The 19,697-nt window shown below is 39.0% G+C and overlaps 1 protein-coding gene across 7 annotated transcripts in view; it reads left to right on the forward strand.

Moving 5' to 3' along the window:
- The window catches only part of ATP8B (ATPase phospholipid transporting 8B), a 150,313-nt gene that overhangs the window by 41,508 nt on the left and 89,108 nt on the right, over window positions 1-19,697 (forward strand). The window contains exons 1-2 of one of the 7 annotated variants that reach the window (XM_076520898.1): window positions 4,908-5,234; window positions 5,896-6,099. The exons of 2 other annotated variants lie outside the window; for them this stretch is intronic. The gene's annotated coding sequence lies outside the window, so the exon portion shown is untranslated. Of the gene's footprint in view, window positions 1-4,907; window positions 6,100-19,697 lie in introns of those variants that run through there. 4 more of the 7 variants (XM_076520897.1, XM_076520902.1, XM_076520901.1 and 1 more) reach the window with 4 other exon arrangements.

A 19,697-nucleotide genomic window follows, 5' to 3' on the forward strand; every position in this document is an offset into this window, starting at 1 on the left:
GAGACTGAGAATGTCGTGGGCTGGCATTTGTCAAATGTCACTGTGGCCGTTCCATGTTTTGGAATGGTCTCGCGAGCATCGCGACGCATTGTTCCCTGAAAACGACACCGTTCGGAATTACGTATGCCCTAATTTTTCCTATTTATAGTGCCGTTCCATTCGGCACTGCTACACAGAGAAACAAGCACAATTTTTCATCGTACAAAAATTATAGAGCAATTATGATATTAGAGAGACGATTCAATGTTAAGAGACATGGAGTAAATCGATGGATATTGTTTTCATTTATGCAAGTTCGTCGCTGAGTATTTTCAAAATGTTCGTCTCTCTATCTTATAACTAGACTTCGGATACTTATGCATTTATGACAGACATGTATACGTCAAATATACTATAATCGAAACTTTAAAAGAATTTAAAGATACTGTTACATTCTTTGCAAATTTTTAAAGTTACTAAAAGGAGAAATAAGTCTGTCCATTCAGCACTGTTACACAGAGAAACAAGCACAATTTTCCATCGTACAAAAATTATAGAGCAACTATGATATTAGAGAGACGATTCAATGTTAAGAGAGATGGTGCATATCGATGGATATTGTTTTCATTTATGCAAGTTCGTCGCTGAGTATTTTCAAAATGTTCGTCTCTCTATCTTATAACTAGACTTCGGATACTTATGCATTTATGACAGAAATGTATACGTCAAATATACTATAATCGAAACTGTAAAAGAATTTGAAGATACTGTTACATTCTTTGCAAATTTTTAAAGTTACTAAAAGGAGAAATAGGTCTGTTTACAATGCCCACTTCCCGGAATGGTTCAGGACAATTTTCATGTTGCACGAAGATCCGCACAGTCTACTTATAAACAAAATGTGAAGCTTTTAAAAATAGTTTAATAATAAATGAGAAAAAGCGAGCGAAAGTGGAGACCTTGATCTTATTAATTGGCACAGGCAGAACGTTGGCAGATATTTTTATTGGAAGTTACAGAAATTCAAAGATCGGCAATTTTCTAATTAAAATTTAGCGCTGTAAATTTGCAATTTAAATTGTAATTAATTTCTTCCACGATTTACCGTTCAATGAGATTTGTATTTCGGTTCGACAGAAAGCTTTTCGCAGACAGCACAACGTTTTCCGCTTTTCTACCCTCTCGTTAAGATTTTTCTTGCAGAATAACGGCCGGTTCTAGGACAAAGATCTCGTTGAAACGGATTGGCAGCAGTGTGATGCGCGTTATGTACAGGAATAATACATCTTTGCGGAAGCACATCCTCATTAGATCGCTCGCTGGGCTGGACTGAAAGTAGCCACGATTACGCTTTTGAAGTCCCACGGCGAACTTAATCGAAATACGTTTCTGCCGCGAGCATTAGGGTCACATTCGACGTTTATCCGTTCTTTCGTTTTCATTCCCCTGCCCCGTTCATGAATTATTTACGTCCAATTAGAATAAATCGATTCGAATTAGCCGTCGTATCATCAACGACCGACATTGTTTCGTCGTTTCAATTAGAAAAGTTTTCGGTATGGCGAAACCGAGAATTCTTAAATGGAGCGTGATGTCATAAATCATGCTTGAATAACAACATGATTTATTCAACGAGGCTCTGCTGGCAGGGAGGAAAATCTAAAAAGGGGAAGGAACATTGGGCTAATAAATTATTACGCTCGCTGGACAATCCTAATTCGATGATTAGAGATCCTCGGATAATGCTTCGGATTATCCTTAATACGGATAATAATCGAACTGTTTTACACGCGGCATTGTCAAATTTAATTCTTCGATTGAATTTCTTTTAAAATTTTTAAATAAAATTAATACTCTGTTTTTCGGTTCTGAAAAAATGTATAAAATCGAAACACGAGAAACGATACACCGATGCCTGATACGTGTTACACACTCGACTAATCATTTCGCCGGATCATAAAGTTACAAATAGCAATGAACGGATTCCTCGAAGACAATGAAAGGTTGCATTAAATTGCGACGACGGAACGAAATAATGCCAAAGCATTATGAATGTGCGAATGGTAGGATGTATGCCACAGTAGTACTAGGAAGTATCTAACTTAAACGAGCCTTGCGGTGTACCCTTGTACAGCTGTTTCGTTTGTACATAGGTTAACAATGCTACGAAAATAATCCAGAAAACATTTTCCAACACCACTAAGTAAATCTATGCAACCGCATCTACGCGAAACAAACGCAAATTATCGTCGTGGATAAAAGAAAATATATTAAATCACAGCCTAGCAAAAATAAGAAGGCAAAAATTATATTAAACGAAGAATTGCTGTTCGATCGTACTCTAGACCCCTGCTTCTCAATGGAAAATCTATAGAAATTGTAATTATGTAACTTATAGTTACTTATAGTTACATTACTATAGAATTGTAATTGTATAACTTAATTTTTGCTTATGTAACAAGCAAAAATTAAGTTATATCGAATATATTGAGTCGTTTCACAATATAGGGATTATAATTACTAGACCGTGGATTTTATGTATTTATAAGAAAAATAATCGGATCGGAAACAAAATAGCAAAATCATTTCAGACATTTAAAAGTATGTACTGCGAGCTTGATTTCAGGTAATTACATTTATCAAGACGTAAAATAACTGCATAAAAATGCACTAAAATCCAGTAGTTACTTTTATCATTTAATCTTCCGAAAATATGCAATGAATATTTTTACCGTTACCGATCAAGTGACCTAATCATCTCCTAGGAAGTCCATCCTTGTTTCATTCCTCTATAAACTACGAAAATCCCGTCCAAAAAGGATCCAATCTGTTCGTCACCGGTGCAGGTACGTTTTGTAAGTTTCTCTCATTTTTTACAACCTACGCAATAACACCCATCGTATGTTTCCCTTGTTTTCTAAAATATATAAATAGAATAACATAGACTATTTAGAATTGTTCTGTAAATCTCTGAATAATGCTTCCATTAGCATCCCCTTCGAAGTCAACCGCTTTCTACAACCCTCAACCTACCGCGTTCTAAAAGAAAACTAACGCGTATTCGCTTATAACGATGAAAACATTTATTCAGACCTATCGCACATTTTTCTTACAACGTATGATTTTATGGATCGTTTCAGGATAATGATTATCACTATTTCCTGTGGTAAAAATTAGCCTCCTAGTTCCGGTTTCATTGATAAGTCTCGGTCTGCGGTTACCGGCTCATTTTAACCTAGTGAATCTTTAATCAGCGCCTAACTCTACTCAGTCTACAGAAATTAATTTGAATGAATTGCTGTTTCACTAGGGACAATAAAAAACAAAAATAACAGATCTACAAGAAAAATCTACAGAAATATATTTGGAAAAATTCCTGAACAAAGCTGTGAATTATTGCCATCGTCGACGATTGTACAATTCTCAAAATGGTCCGTCGTCCGCGGTTTAAGTGATTCTATAATAATAACGTTTATACTTCAAAAGGATGTACCCTTTGTTGTACAATGCAAAATAATTGCGAATACACGAATAAAGAGTATATAATAACTAAACTGCGGATTTTATGCGTTTATGGGAAAAATGTATAGGCGAAACGTAGGATAGCGATGCAATTAAAAGAAACTAAGAATGTTGATCTGTTAATTGCAACTTATTAAAAACTTATTATTATAATAATAAATAAATATACTTATTATAATAAAAACTTATTAAAAACTTATTAACTTATTAAAATTATTTAATACAGAAATAACGTTACACTTGCGTCTACTACGTTTCGCAATCGATGCAGACAATTTTTACGCAAAATAAAAAATATATTAATTATCAGATACAGGAGTTACATAATACATTAGTTCCTTCGCTTAATAATTTTAATGGGTTGATAGCAATGTAACTGTGTTTTGAAACTTTCCGAATGTTTTCATAGTTTCACATTTCGTTCCGATTTATCGCATAAATGCATAAAATCCGCGGTCTAATAATAACGATTATAAGAACAATAATGGAAGCAGTAACAGTGACAGTAAGATAAGAATTAAGAATGATTGTGTACAACAGTCGTGACAGAGCGTTTAACCGAGGTAAACGAATAAATGAATGTACTTCGATACTGCGAGAACTTTCGGGGTTGACATCCGACACTGAACGTATTAAAAAAACCGCGAAACCGTTCGTGTCGACCGGCGGTCGATAACGGCAGTTAACCCTTTGCACTCGAGTGGTGACTCTGAGGCACCACTAAAACTCGTTGCATCACGTGTTAAGATAATTTTTATATTAACAAAGTTTAGATTGAAAAAATTGTTAACAGTGTAACTGTCGCGCGACTCCCAAGAGTCAATTTCACACGTATAAAAAATGCGTTTTATCGTATAAAATAAAACTACTACGAGTTAGAAAAATGATTTTATATTTACAGTTAACACATGAAAGGCGGGGGATCTTGACGAAAGTATGCTAGGTAACGCGGCGACCGCCCCGCCTCGTTTTTCGTCCTAGAGCGGGCGATATTTTGTGTAATCATAAAAAAATTTAGACCTAAAAAAGTTTATCTAAACTCTTAAAACTAAAAGAAATATTAAAAAAGAACTAAACACTAATTACAAAAAATGTTTTAAAGTACATATTTATGAGAAGTCGAGATAAATCGTAGTACTACGACTCCCGTCTTTAATGTGTTAAAATAGCTTCGAGCGCAAAGGGTTAAAAATCCAGTCCGAAGAGGCCGGAAAGATTCGCGACACCTGTGCGGGAACGCGATCCACGCGAGCCCCAATTAAAAGCGACACGCGTGCGGTGCGAGCGTACGCGGTTCTCTGACAGGTAGGCGAACGTTACCTGCACGCGGTTCCCACCCCACCGGCTTTCCCCCGAGTCGCTGGAGGGGTGCGCGATAGACGACGACGACGACGACGAGGAGGACGTGGACGGGGAAATGGCAGGCCGCGCGGTTTTGCTCGGCAGTCGAGAATGGCGTAAGCTTCCGACCGAACGGCCTTTGCGATCGGTGCTCGCCTGTATACGCTTCATTCCGCTCGTGGATCGCGCACGAGGATCGCGCTCGGCTCGGCGACTTAACACGCGCGAAATCCGGTTCCATTGCCGCTCGGATCGCCGGCTGGGAAAAACCGCTCGCGTACGTGCCACGAGTGCGTCTTCCTCGATCGACAAAATCGCGCGGACCCTGATGCAGAAACGGAACAGTGCCGGTAGTGTCTGTGACGGGAAAGATAGATCCCTTCGAATCGCAGGTAAATCGAACGTACCCCGGAAGTGCGACAGTCCGTGCGTCCCAGTGAAAGTCGAACACCGAATCGATTGAATTATTTATTATTATTATTATTGTTATCAATATTATTATTATACTCTATTATACTTTAAATTATACAAACGAGATACGGGTAACCGTGAACGAAAAATAAACGTTGCAGAGAACAAGATATTTTGTACACAGGATACACAGTGGAATTAATGAAATTAGTAAAAAAAAAGTTCGATTTCGCTTCTCTCGCGGTGGTTGCCGGTCGTTGAACCTCTCGCAGGCGAATGTGAATGAGTTTCCTCCGGTTTCCGCGGTCGATCCATCGCGCGGGTGATAAGGATCGAGACACGGGGACGGCCGCCGGTCGGCTAGGCCCGAGACAGCCCGAACGAGCTCGCGGCACAAAGTCCCGCGTTTAGCCGCGTTTCGAAACCCGCGATTTCGTGCGCGACATACCGTGGTGTAGCCCTCTACGAGCGAAGGTGGTGGTCGATCGCTGCGAAGGATCTCTGCCGCAGCCTTGACCCACTGGGACCAATCCGTCGCTAAGATCGCGGGCCCGACCCGGCCCGATCCAGAACAATGCCGCGAACCGGAGCAGCCTCGTAGACGGCTCGGCGTTCAAAAGACTGATTTTCTGGCCCGATTAGGACCGCCTGCCGGAGGCTCGGATAGCCGCAAGAGGATCGACGCCACCGACCGGTTTTATCAGTGCTTTCGGGAACGATGGGACGTCGATCGGGGACCCCAAGGCTGGAAACACGGTGAACGTGCGCGAGGTTTCCGGTTGCACGCGCTAGAACGTCGGATGAATCTTCTAATATGCGAAGAGATGGCTCCTGGTGGTTCTCAAGGTACTTTGCACGATTATTACCTGTAGATTGTGGGTGTTTTGTTGTTGTTTCCTTTGTTTCTTTTTCCTACTGTTTTGTTTGTTTGTTTTTTCCTGTTTTGTTTTGTTTTGGTTTTCCCCTGTTTGCCGTCGATGTGGTTCTGTGGAAGGTGACGATCGAGTGGTTGAAGTAGTGAAATCACACCCTCGATGTCTTATTTAGTCACTTCGCCGCGATATCGGTAAACGAGATGTTACAGCAGCAGCTAATAATCTAGGTGTGTTGCGTGACTTTTTGTCGTACAGTGGCTCCTCGAACGACGCGAGTTTTATTTAGTTTTCTTATTCAGTTCACACGTCGCTGTTTCGCTAATTCGATACTGAGACACTTGAAAAAATACGCGATTCGGAGATATTCTACCATTTCCTACCAAATAGTAATATATCTGCGATACTATTATTATTGTATTTAATGCAATCGTTGATTATTTGCTTGAAAATAATTAACGGCAGAGTTTTAGGTAAAAGTATATTTATTGAACACACAAGATCTAATCTACAGGCTTGCTCGTAAGAGCTTAGAGACAACGAGTGTGCTCGCAAGCTGCTCACCGACGACTGACTAAAAACGCGGAAGACCCGTAAACTGTGGATACGAGAAAATCTTTAGCGGTCATAAATAACCAATCCGTGTAACGGACTTCAGAGTCAAAATTTGCTCGACTCGAGTCGACGCACGTTTAGCGCTCTCACGTGCCCTGCAGATGGGCCGCAAGGGCCGTTTTACCTAAAAAAACGGACAAGGCCGTAAAACATACAAATTACCCATTTTCAATAGCATTGAAAATACCAGACATTTACAGCGATAACGATATATCCATAAAAAGACTAGGTTACCATCCACAATTGCCAAATTATTACTGGAAAGATAAAACTTAAACTGTTATTTTCCTTAACACGTTCTATGCCGAATTGTTTTTACTCGACTTTTCATGCTGGCCATTTGATATTTTACTAAAACTTGATATATTATATGTAATTATTATAATCATCGTATGTAATAATAAAACAAACTTATCATGACCCATTCTTGCGGTGGAATTAATTCTTCGGTTCTATATTTGCTACAAACTATTTTGTTAACGCATTAAAGAAACATGTAAGCATGTACCATCGATGGTACACATAGCACGGAACGTGTTAAACATCATTATTCAGACGTATCGCAGTATCGAATTAGGGTGACGACGTGTTTCGCATAACTTTGTGCAGTCTCTTTATCATAGTGCATAGATGAGGCGTGAGAAGCTGAATCACTGGACTGCATTTTATGCGTCTATTATTAGTGGACTGCGGATCTGCGTGGAAAATAAAAAATCTCTTCGTTAAATCGCAAGATGCAGGAACTGCATAGACACTCGTTCGTTCCTTGGTCATTTAAATAATTTGACATTGATATGATAATGTTTTCAAATTGTTTAAATGCCTTTGGTATTTTGCGTTCGATCTTCTGGAAAACTTGGAAGACGAACGAAGCTATTTCGACGATGTTTCAAGTCCGCACGGGATAGCTCGAATTCTTTGGGGAAGGAGAACCAAAGTCAATTTACCGAAATGCAACGTGCACGAAAGATTCTACGGAAGGTGGAGTTAGTTTTGAAGTTAATTATATATATATATATATATATATATATAGGTAAAAATATATATATATATATATATATAATTAACTTCAATTATTAACTTCAATTATATATATATATATATATTCCGGGCTAGTTTCACGGAGACGCGAAACGGAATTCTATGAACGGTGGAACAACAATCGGTGTTTTATTATCAAGTGTAGGGGATCCTTTCCGTATGACTTTTCGTCTGAAACAATCGCGACACTTTTCACGTTTCATCCCCGAGAAGATCACATTAACTCCATTTGAACAATGTTTCTTCATATGAACTTCCTCCGTCGGTTAAGACCAGCGAGGTTCATTTCTTTATTTATTTATTTTATTCAGCAGTCTCAGCCTGTGTATAGAGAGTGTTGAAGGTTGTCCGTGCGACGGACATAATATTTTAAATTATGGTATTACATTGTTGTATGATGAGCTGCGTCGCATCTGGCGAGAGAGTGCGACGATTGTCTACTGTCTGCGTCGCCTTTTTTTTGAGGCTCCTACGGCCAAAAATTTTGTTCTTTAGTTAGTTGCCTGCGGACGAGCGAGGTGTGTATTTACGTTGCCTGTAAAAATTCAACAGAGAGGTTATTCTGCAAGTTTATTTATTTGCTAAACCGATACGCTATCAATTTAATTGTGTATCTTCAAATAATTTTGTTACTATTGTGCGGGGGGAGGTATTAACCCTTTGCAGTCGAAGCTATTTGAATTCGAAATCCAAAACATGATTTCTGATCTACAGTATTTCTATTTTATATAATTTATTGCGATTTGTGCATGTGAAATTGAACTTATTGGCAAGTACAATGGAATTTTAATAGCTTCTTTTAAATATAAACGAGTTTGATGCTTTCAAAATGATTTTGAAAAATAATATACCAATTTCTAGTGGCGCCGCAGAGTCGCCATTCGAGTGCAAAGGGTTAATACTTTTCTAAACAAAATTAATTCGTGAAATCCTAATAAACCTCGTTACACGCGTACACTCGGTGTTGGTTTTGTAAATATTAAATGTTTCCTTTTTAATTAAAAATACCATGCTTGGAAATAAATTTCCATTGTAATGTATTCGAAACAATACATTTGTAGAACAATTTTTAGAACCATCAGCTTACAATAGCATCAAAGTAGCAACGACCATGATAGATTTGAACCGTCGAATTTTAACCCTTTCGATACTACGAGCCACTATAGTGGCCCTCCATAAGATGCCATCGAGGTACTACGAGCCACTATAGTGGCCCTCCATAAGATGCCATCGAGGTACTAAGGGCCACTATAGTGGCCCTCCATAAGTTCGATCGTTTGTAGCGAATAAAGTCAGTGCTTACTGCAGAAAGCTAATTCACCTTATTTTTCTCTCAACAACGGATAAATAGATATGCCTTATTTTTTTCAATTTTGTTTAACTTCATTTGGATTAACCCTTTTGCTACGGGCGGGTTCTCCGCTGCGGCACCCCCGCAACGATCGGCGTCTTGTAGCGTGCAGCGATGTCGCAGCGCGCCGTCCAGCAGAAGTACCGCGGCGGAAAATCCGCCCGTAGCGAAAGGGTTAATTCCACCGACCAGATTACATATTCCGATTATGACGGGTCGTTCGACGTGTATGAACATCTGGATGAAAAATCTGTCGAAACTGAAAACTGGCAAGTGAACGAACTGATTTGTACCAGTCGATGACGTCAAGCTTTTCAAAGTGTCACGCGCGCTTTCGTTTGCGAAGAGAGAAAACTGGACAGCTCTGGGTAGCAATGGGGCGTCCGAATGATCGACCGCCGTTTTTTTTTCCGCATCACCGTTCGATTCCATTGAATCACAGCTTCTCTTTTACGACTTATCGGTTCCGACTGACTCACGTCGCCATTACACGGACATGTACTGTTACCGTGAGTCACTGCGCACGATCCTCTCCACGCGGTTCGGTAGGATGTTACCGTGGTCTCGAGGCACAGCTTCGGTGATTATTGATGAATGGGGTTCGGTGCCGGCGAGCGTATAAATTTCAGGTGACGAAACACGCGATCCACGCTCCGAGATTTTACTGTGCCACGGAAGGCACGAGCGGCGACCGTCTTTGCGGTGTGCTAGTTCGAAGGCAGTGCCTTCGCGATGCCTTCACGGTACAGTAATGTCTCTCTAACTGACGCTCAGATTGTACACAAAAATAGAATATTTTTACTTACAGTTGAAATTTTAGCCTCGAACGAAAATTAATCTATAGTTTACTTAGTACTAAGATACTAAGATATCGGTTTACATTGTCGTCGGTTCCGTCAGCGGGCAACGACGGTGATGTAAACTGTATATAATAGATACCGCGATACGTCATCACCGGTACCATTAGATACACATCGTGCCCTGACTGTTGGGGATCCCAGCGTCACGTATACAATGTGAAACGCGACAAATAAACGTCTCTGATTGGTGGATAAGACGAACCCAAAAAGGGTATAAAAGAAGCGTTTTTTCTTACCGGACTCTAAGTAGAGTTTGGTCGCTCGATCGTTTTCGCCCATATACCTTCTCTCAATAAAGGAATAAAATAAAGTCTTTTTAAGAAAAGAATTAGAATCATATTTATTGCAAATCTGGCCACCGCGAAGATCGCGCAGATATGTTTCCTCGCCAGATCTGGCATACACAAGAAATTTAGTACCTACCCCCCGACGGAACACCTACGAGGGGTCCGAACGTGGGTAAATCGCCGCCTTCGCTCATCGTTCATTAGGCTGGGTACGGAAGACCCAGTCTTAACTCCGCATCCGTGTAAGGAGTTTTGTGGTTTGCTTTGCCCCCAAAGTGCCACACGACAGCAATCGTACAGCGTGTCAGGCTAGGGGGCATTAGAATCATATTCATTTTCATTCCATAATCCCAATACAGTAATTGTATACCTTTACTGTACAGTAATGTCTCCCTAAGAGGAGATACGATTGTTCAAGCCTTTTGGCTCGTTTTTATAGTTATCAATTGCCAATAACTGTGCAGTAATGTCTCCCTATCTGACGCTGAGATTGTGCAGGAAAGTGGACAATTTGACAAGTGGAGATAAGATTATTCGAGCCTTTTGGCTCGTTTTTATAGTTATTGGCAATCGGTAATTATATTAGCGTGTCCCATAAGTTTCTTCCCTTTTTTTGATGCGAAATGAATACACGATATTTTTTGTTTAAGATGGATTTATTATGATATATATGAACCGTTCTGTTCTATAACCTTCTTCCATCTCTCAGGAAGCCTCATTATGCCCTCTTTCCAAAATTGTTGAGGCTTATTTGCAAAATATTGTTCAAGGTGCGTTTTTATTTCGCTTACGAATTTAAACCGTTTTTCACGGAGAGAATTTTTTAACGAGAAGGACAAGTAATAATCGGGATGGAGCAATGTCTGGAGAGTACGGAGGATGAGGTAGAACGTTCCAATCGAACTGCAATAATTTTTGTCTTACGAACAACGCAACACGCGGTTTTGCGTTGTCGCGATGAAAAACGACGCCGCGTCGGTTCGCCAATCCTGGCCGTTTTTCTGCTATGGTGGCTTTCAATTCATCGAGTTGATTACAATATTTAGCCGAATTGATCGTTTCTCCTTGAGAAAGGAGCTCGTGGTAGACTACGCCTTTCCAGTCCCAACAAACGCACGAAAGAACTTTCTTCGGATGAAGTCCTGACTTCGCAACAATTGAGGGACTATTTCCTTTTGACCAAGTTCGTTTTCGATGCACATTTTGGTATAAAATCCAAGTCTCGTCTCCAGTGACAAGTCTCTTTAGGAAAGGATTTCTTCCATGTCGTTGGAGAAGCAAATCGCAAGTAGAGACGCGGTTCATAAGGCTGGTGTCAACACCTATCGACGGTGTGGAACTTCGAATCGATTCACATATCTCATCTTGATTAAATGCTTATGTACCGTTGTCCTGGGTATGTTAGTGGCATCCGCTATCTCGCACACACTATATCGCGAATTTTCAGCGAGCATATCTTTGACAAGGTCCGCATCCGTCGTTGTTGGACGGCCGCTGCGGTCTTCGTCTTTCAAATCAAAATTGCCAGCTCTAAATCTCTCAAATCAATTGCGGACTGTCCTAATAGTCGTAGAACCATCACTGTAAACGGTACAAACCTCGTTTGCAGTGTCCTTTGCCCTATCACTTTTTTTAAAGCAATAAAGCATAACATGCCGCAAATGCTTATTTTGGCTATCCATATCGAACGGCGCAGAAAAAATTTGATAAGGAACTTTGTCACCAACGAAACATACTCTAAAAGAGCTCTGGGACGACTGCAACCGATACCCTGAACAGCCAAGAGATAAGCCTACGTGTTTATATAAACACAGCCAGTTAAAGTCATTCGTAGCGCGGCGCGGAAGGAACTTGGACACCCTAATAAAAACGAGCCAAAAGGCTTGAACAATCGCATCTCCTCTTAGGGAGACATTATAGTACAGTAATGTCTCCCTATCTGACGCTCAGATTGTGCAGGAAAGTGGACAATTTGACAAGTGGAGATAAGATTATTCAAGTCTTTTGGCTCGTTTTTATAGTTATTGGCAATCGGTAACTATAAAAACGAGCCAAAAGGCTTGAACAATCGCATCTCCACTTAGGGAGACATTATAGTACAGTAATCTGACGCTCTGATTGTGCAGGAAAGTGGACACGATTATTCGAGCCTTGCGGCTCGTTTTCATAATTGTTGACAATTCGTAACTATAGAAACAAATCGGAAGGCTCGAATAATCGTATCTCCTCTTTCCAAATTGTCCACTTTCGTGGACAATCTCAGCGTCAATTAGAGATACATTACTGTACATCTTTGCTGTACACGTAATTACATCTTTCGACGATGATCGTGTCATTTGTATCTCCTCTACTGTTATTAAACAGCCGATTGTTAAGCAACATTAAAAACATTGTCCGCGGTAATTACAATTACATCTAACATTTACATCTTGCAATTGCAAGATACACGGGCCGTGTAGATATTTATGTTAACATATTTTTTCAATGCTTTAAATGCAAGCGCACGAAATCCGCAACTGTTGTTAATAAAATTAGCATGTGAGGAAATTCACGTTAAAATCGCTGTGATGAAAATGATGTAGAAGCTTCATTAACACGTTCACTAGCAAGGTCGTTAGCGCGAATAGTTATATTTATTATATTTTGTTATAGAATAATAAAATATAATAAAATATAAAATATAGTATATTAAATACATCGTATTTAATATACTCATGTAAAATATAAGAAAAATATCGTCGCAGAGAAGTTATAAAGAAGCTCCAAATACATATCCTGGTGCATGTTGCAATTTGAAATAATTTTATTCACAAAATTAATTTAACGTTCTTTACGTGAAATGCAAAATCGTTGTCGTCGCACACCTGTGACACTAATAGCGAGCGTATTAATTTTCCTTGACATAAACTCCTTCCAATGTTCCCTTTTCTGTGACCATTTCACAGATAATATCGCCGTTTTAGCGGTACAAATTGACGACACTTTTATTTAAATTTCACGAGATAATGCTAGCCAATATCTCTGCACACAAACACGCATGCACACACACTTGACCTAGTCTGTTTGAATTTTCTGTTGCAAAAACAGCGAAGGTATCGAGGAGAACAGTTAGCGGATTATTCTCGAATAATTTCTCCTGTAATTAGAGACTGGTCCCATATCATCGTCTGTATAACAGACTCTTATCGTTGCTTATTGTATACGATCATCTCTGAACGATTTGTTAGGATCAATATACGGTACCCGAGAGCACTGAAAAGAGTTCATTGTATCGCGCGATCGATCAGAGCAACGTTAACATTGTGCATGCTCCGTTGTCATACGATATCTGCGCGATTAAATACGCGTCATTTATTTTCATTCTCCGTTAGCAATGTTATCGAAACCTGTTCCTTACTGTGCCAGCGATTCCACAACAATGATAACACGTTATAGAATTTTCAGAATTGGAATCCGATTACAGGAATTGATGTGCTATTAAATTTAAATTAATCCTTTCTGAACTGCGGTTCTTTATGCAATTTAAGCATTGTTTAAATTAATTGTGAGAACGATCGATTAATTGAAAATGAACATCTGGATGAAAGATCTGTCGAAACTGAAAGCCGACAAGTGAACGAACTATATAATTGATAACTATATAATTTGTACCAGCCAATGACGTCAAACTTTTCAAAGTGTCTTATAAAGTGTTTTATAATTACTAAATCCTTTAACCCTTTGCACTCGAAGTCTTTTTTGAGTCATATTACCAGCAACTCGAAGCCATTTTAGTGAAAAGATCATATTCACATGTAAGTTCATGATATAAGCATTAAAAGAAAAGTCATCGTTGTATGTTATTATTTTTTTAATTGCTTATGGATACAAACGTCATTTGTCACCAACAGCGAAACATCCTATAACTAATTTTTACGATTTGTTTTTGTTCTTATGTTAAAAACTGAAAATTATTTGCATTGTCTCCGTAGCGGAGCCCTCGAGTTTGAAGACAAATTTTAAATGGCTCCGCTCCGGAGCCCTCGAGTGCAAAGGGTTAAATAGTTATAACACGTTGAAAAATAATCCCGCAGCAACCTCAAATCCTTCCAATGACCGTACAATTTTATGTTTCTAATTACACACTCCTCTAGATCTGTAATCGATTACGATACATCATCCAATACCGGTTCGCTCAAAAATTCGAATTATCCACTACATACTAATATTCCATTTCGTCGTGGTTTCTATCCCTGTTTTCCACTCCTTCGTTTTACAGATTATAAATTTTTTTCTTTCATCTCGATTAAGCATAGAATCTATCGTATCTCGTAGGCACGTTAACGTTCGAGAATATTTGATCGCCTGATGAATCGTCAATATAATTTCGTTCCGGACAAAAAAAATGCAGAAGTACGTTCGGGCTTTTGCATATTTGAAGAGCAGCGATAAAACGAGCATAGAATAGAATGCCATTATCTGCTATTTGCTGTTCCTTATCTTGGATCCAGACGTAATAAGAAAACTAACTTATCTGCTGTCGATTTCGAAACGCATCGCGTCTGTAAATAAATAAGAATATCACGAATATTCTCACCCCCCGATTTGTATTATTACTATTGGGATTATGGAATGGAAATGAATATGATTCTAATACTTTGCTTAAAAGGACTTTATTTTATTCCTTTATCGAGAGAAGGTATATGAGCGAAACCGATCGAGCGACCAAACTCTACTGAGAGTCCGGTAAGAAGAAACGCTTCTTTTATACCCTTTTTGGGTTCGTCGTGTCCACCAATCAGAGACGTTTTATTTGTCGCGTTTTACATTGTATACGTGACGCTGGGACCCTCAAACAGTCAGGGCACGATGTATATCAAAAGGTACCGGTGATGATGTATCGCGGTATCTATTATATACAGTTTACATCACCGTCGCTGCCCGCTGATGGAGCCGGCGAAATGTAAACCGATATCTTAACTGAAGATATCTTACTAAGTAAACTATAGATTAATTTTTGTTCGAGGCTAAAATTTCAACAATTATCTTTGGAAGAGTAACAAAAACAACGAGCGAACGTAATCTGTCCAAGGTATCCTTTCCGTCGCGTGACGCAGCATTAGCTGTGCGACGATTCACCGATCGAAGCATGTAATTACTCGTTTTGTAATTATTTACGTCCGGCAACATCGAACGAGGATGGTACCCAACATTTTACGAATTTTTTACACACGTCATTAACGTATAAATATCAACCAGCCCGTAATTACTGTCGTAATCTTGTATCAACATATCATTTCGAATGATCTAGTCATTGTTTTCGAGATTTGAACTCGAAGAAAAATCGTCGAGCCCGCTTTTTTCTTCATGTGACAGAGTGTCATTAAAGAGCCCATTAATTAGATCTTTCTGTGCCAGTAGCGCGTCGCGTCGTTCGTACGTTCTCAACCAGCGTTTCCTCCATTTCGGAAAATACAAATAACAACGTAGAAATTCTTTGTACAAATTCGACAGGTCGAATACAAATAGCTGCGATTTTGACAATTTTCACAAAAATAAAAATGTTCGATCGTCAATGCCTAGGGCAGGACTCGAGATTAACCGGCACGCAACACGAGGATCGCGACGCTTCCTGATTACTGTCGCGCGTTTAACGTGGATTTTCAGGATTTCACAAAAGAATTATTTCAAATATCTAATGAAATTTGAAAAAGTTAGATTTTTAAAAAGGCATCGATACCTCTCGTGCGCATGGTGTGTTAAGATCGTACGATCTCTTGCTAGCTATAGAAAAACCTAAAGCGGAACTTTCCTCGAAATCCACCGCCCCCTAAAAACTATCGCCCTAGGCTATAGTCTATTTAGGCTATCGCAAAAGGATTATTTCAAATATCTAATGAAATTGAAAAAAGTTAAAATTTTTAAGAAGGTATCGATATCTCTGCCGCGCATAGTGTGTTAAGATCGTACGATCTTTCGCTACCTATAAAAAAACCTAAAGCGGAACTTTCCTCGAAATCCACCGCCCCCTAAAAACTATCGTCCTAGGCTATAGTCTATTTAGGCTGTCACAAAAGGATTATTTCAAACATCTAATGAAATTTGAAAAAGTTAAATTTTTTAAAAAGGCATCGACACCTCTCGCGCGGATGGTGTGTTAAGATCGATCTTTTGCTATCTATAGAAAAACCTAAAGCGGAACTTAAAAACTATCTGCTGCCCCCTAAAAACTATCGCCCTAGCTATTTAGGCTGTCGCAAAAGGATTATTTCAAATATCTAATGAAATTGAAAAAAGTTAAATTTTTTAAAAAGGTATCGATACCTCTCCCGCGCATACTCTGTTAAGATCGTACGATCTCTTGCTAGCTATAGAAAAACCTAAAGCGGAACTTTCCTCGAAATCCGCTGCCTCCTAAAAACTGTCGCCCTAGGCTATAGTCTAGGCTATCGCAAAAGGATTATTTCAAATATCTAATGAAATTGAAAAAAGTTAAATTTTTTAAAAAGGTATTGACACCTCTGCAGCGCATAGTGTGTTAAGATCGTACGATCTTTCGCTACCTATAGAAAAACCTAAAGCAGAACTTTCTTCGAAATCCGCTGCCCCCTAAAAACTATCGCCCTAGACTATCGCAAAAGAATTATTTCTAATATCTAATGAAATAGAAAAAAGTTAAATTTTTTTAAAAGACATCGATACCTCTCGCGCGCGCATGGTGCATTAAGATCGATCTTTTGCTACCTATAGAAAAACCTAAAGCGGAACTTTCCTCGAAATCCACCGCTATAGTCCATTTAGCCTATACCTAAAACCAAGGAGTAAGACCAGTGCTATCTAACCCACTTTTGACAATAACTGCCATAAGTCAACAGAGACCGGTCGGAGTCTGTTGACCTTGGATACGCCGACGTATTCGCCGCTCCGTCGAAGGTCGATCCGAGAGATCCGTTCGAAAACGATCGCGCGACGGCGGGACGCGATCGACGAAAGATTAAAAACGATCGAGACGGAATTATCGCGCGGAATGCTCGCCGAAGAAGACGCGCGCCGCGCCGGCAAAAGCGGTCGAGTGCGCGGAGATACGGCTGGCGGCCGGCCAATCCCGATACCATGAATGCATGCATCATGCGTGCCGGCTGTGTTTTCTAAGTCTGCTTCCGTCATCGATGGCGGCCGGCCGTTGTAACTTTCGTGTTACACCCGCGAAATCGGCGAAACGCGTTACGTGCGAACGCGAAACTCGCCGCTCTCATACATCAGCTGTCTAACCACCTGTCCCCGGAAAGCTTCTTATCCGATCGCTGATATCATCGAGCACTATACAATTCTATCACGCCGGCGGATCGATCGCCCTTCTATTTAGATAGAATAACAGTGCGCGCCGCGAATGCTGCAGAACCTGCCATTTTTTTCTCGAATTGGTGCGTGGAAGCTTTTACTTTTTTTTTCCGCCGTCGCGTTAGGCTTCCAATCGTCGCGCGTACGCCACCGATCTGAACTAGACACGCGTGCTTGCAGATTTTGGCGAAGCGTCGCATGCATTTGGTAGGCCATTTATAGGCTGATTTTGCAAATTGTGTCGTTATCAAGCTGAAGATTTTTATGGCATACAGAAATGGTGAAAATTAATTGTAAGAGATGCGATCTTTTCTCCTTCGGTAATTGTAATAAGTCGAAAGTAATGCAGCAATATCCTTAAATCCTAATGATAAATATCATTATTCTGATTTTGCAAATTGTGTCGTTATCAAGCTACAGATTTTTATGCAATACAGAAATGGTGAAAATTAATTGTAAGAGATACGATCTTTTCTCCTTCGATAATTGTAATAAGTCGAAAGTAATGCAACAATATCCTTAAATCCTAATGATAGATATCATTATCCTGATTTTGCAAATTGTGTCGTTATCAAACTGCAGATTTTTATGGAATACAGAAATGGTGGAAATTAATTGTAAGAGATGCGATCTTTTCTCCTTCGATAATTGTAATAAGTCGAAAGCAATGCAACAATATCCTTAAATCCTAATGATAGATATCATTATCCTGATTTTGCAAATTGTGTCGTTATCAAACTGCAGATTTTTATGGAATACAGAAATGGTGAAAATTAATTGTAAGAGATGCGATCTTTTCTCCTTCGATAATTGTAATAAGTTGAAAGCAATGCAACAATATCCTTAAATCCTAATGATAAATATCATTATCCTGATTTTGCAAATTGTGTCGTTATAAAAATGCAGATTTTTATGGAATACAGAAATGGTGAAAATTAATTGTAAGAGATGCGATCTTTTCTCCTTCGATAATTGTGATAAGTTGAAAGTAATGCAACAATATCCTTAAATCCTAATGATAAATATCATTATCCTGATTTTGCAAATTGTGTCGTTATCCAGCTGCAGATTTTTATGGAAAACAGAAATGGTGAAAATTAATTGTAAGAGATACGATCTTTTCTCCTTCGATAATTGTAATAAGTTGAAAGTAATGCAACAATATCCTTAAATCCTAATGATAGATATCATTATCCTGATTTTGCAAATTGTGTCGTTATCAAACTGCAGATTTTTATGGAATACAGAAATGGTGAAAATTAATTGTAAGAGATACGATCTTTTCTCCTTCGATAATTGTGATAAGTTGAAAGTAATGCAACAATATCCTTAAATCCTAATGATAAATATCATTATCCTGATTTTGCAAATTGTGTCGTTATCAAGCTGCAGATTTTTATGGAATACAGAAATGGTGAAAATTAATTATAAGAGATGCGATCTTTTCTCCTTCGATAATCGTGATAAGTTAAAAGTAATGGAACAATATCCTTAAATCCTAATGATAAATATCATTATCCTGATTTTGCAAATTGTGTCGTTATCAAGCTGCAGATTTTTATGGCATACAGAAATGGTGAAAATTAATTGTAAGAGATGCGATCTTTTCTCCTTCGGTAATTGTAATAAGTTGAAAGTAATGCAACAATATCCTTGAACTTGTTTCCCAACGGTACTGGGTTGTGCGTCCGATAAAATCTTTGATCTATTATATTTTCCTGTACTGTACACTTTAACAAATATTCAGGTTTAATGTGATCAAGTGTAATTATTGGATTAGCTAAAATGAAATTTGATAAAATTATTACAGAAAGAAAGAGAGAGCGTGCTATTTACTTTCTATATCTCGCATAAACATCCGCAGTCTGTCGTACAAAGTTTAAATAAATCCAATGGAGGTATTGTTACGAAGCGATATTGTATCGTATATACATCGATCGCGTTTAGGGCTCGGTTGTTCCTAGTATTAAAGTGAACGTAACAAATACATACATATTCTTCTTTAAGCAACCTAAAAGTACACAATGAATTCACAAAACCAACCAACAATCTAGCAACAGGGTAATATAAAATTGTAACAAATATTTCCTCGAAACGA

The sequence above is a fragment of the Megalopta genalis genome, chromosome 4, assembly GCF_051020955.1.
Source record: "Megalopta genalis isolate 19385.01 chromosome 4, iyMegGena1_principal, whole genome shotgun sequence".
In the NCBI taxonomy this organism is placed as follows: Eukaryota; Metazoa; Arthropoda; class Insecta; order Hymenoptera; family Halictidae; genus Megalopta; species Megalopta genalis.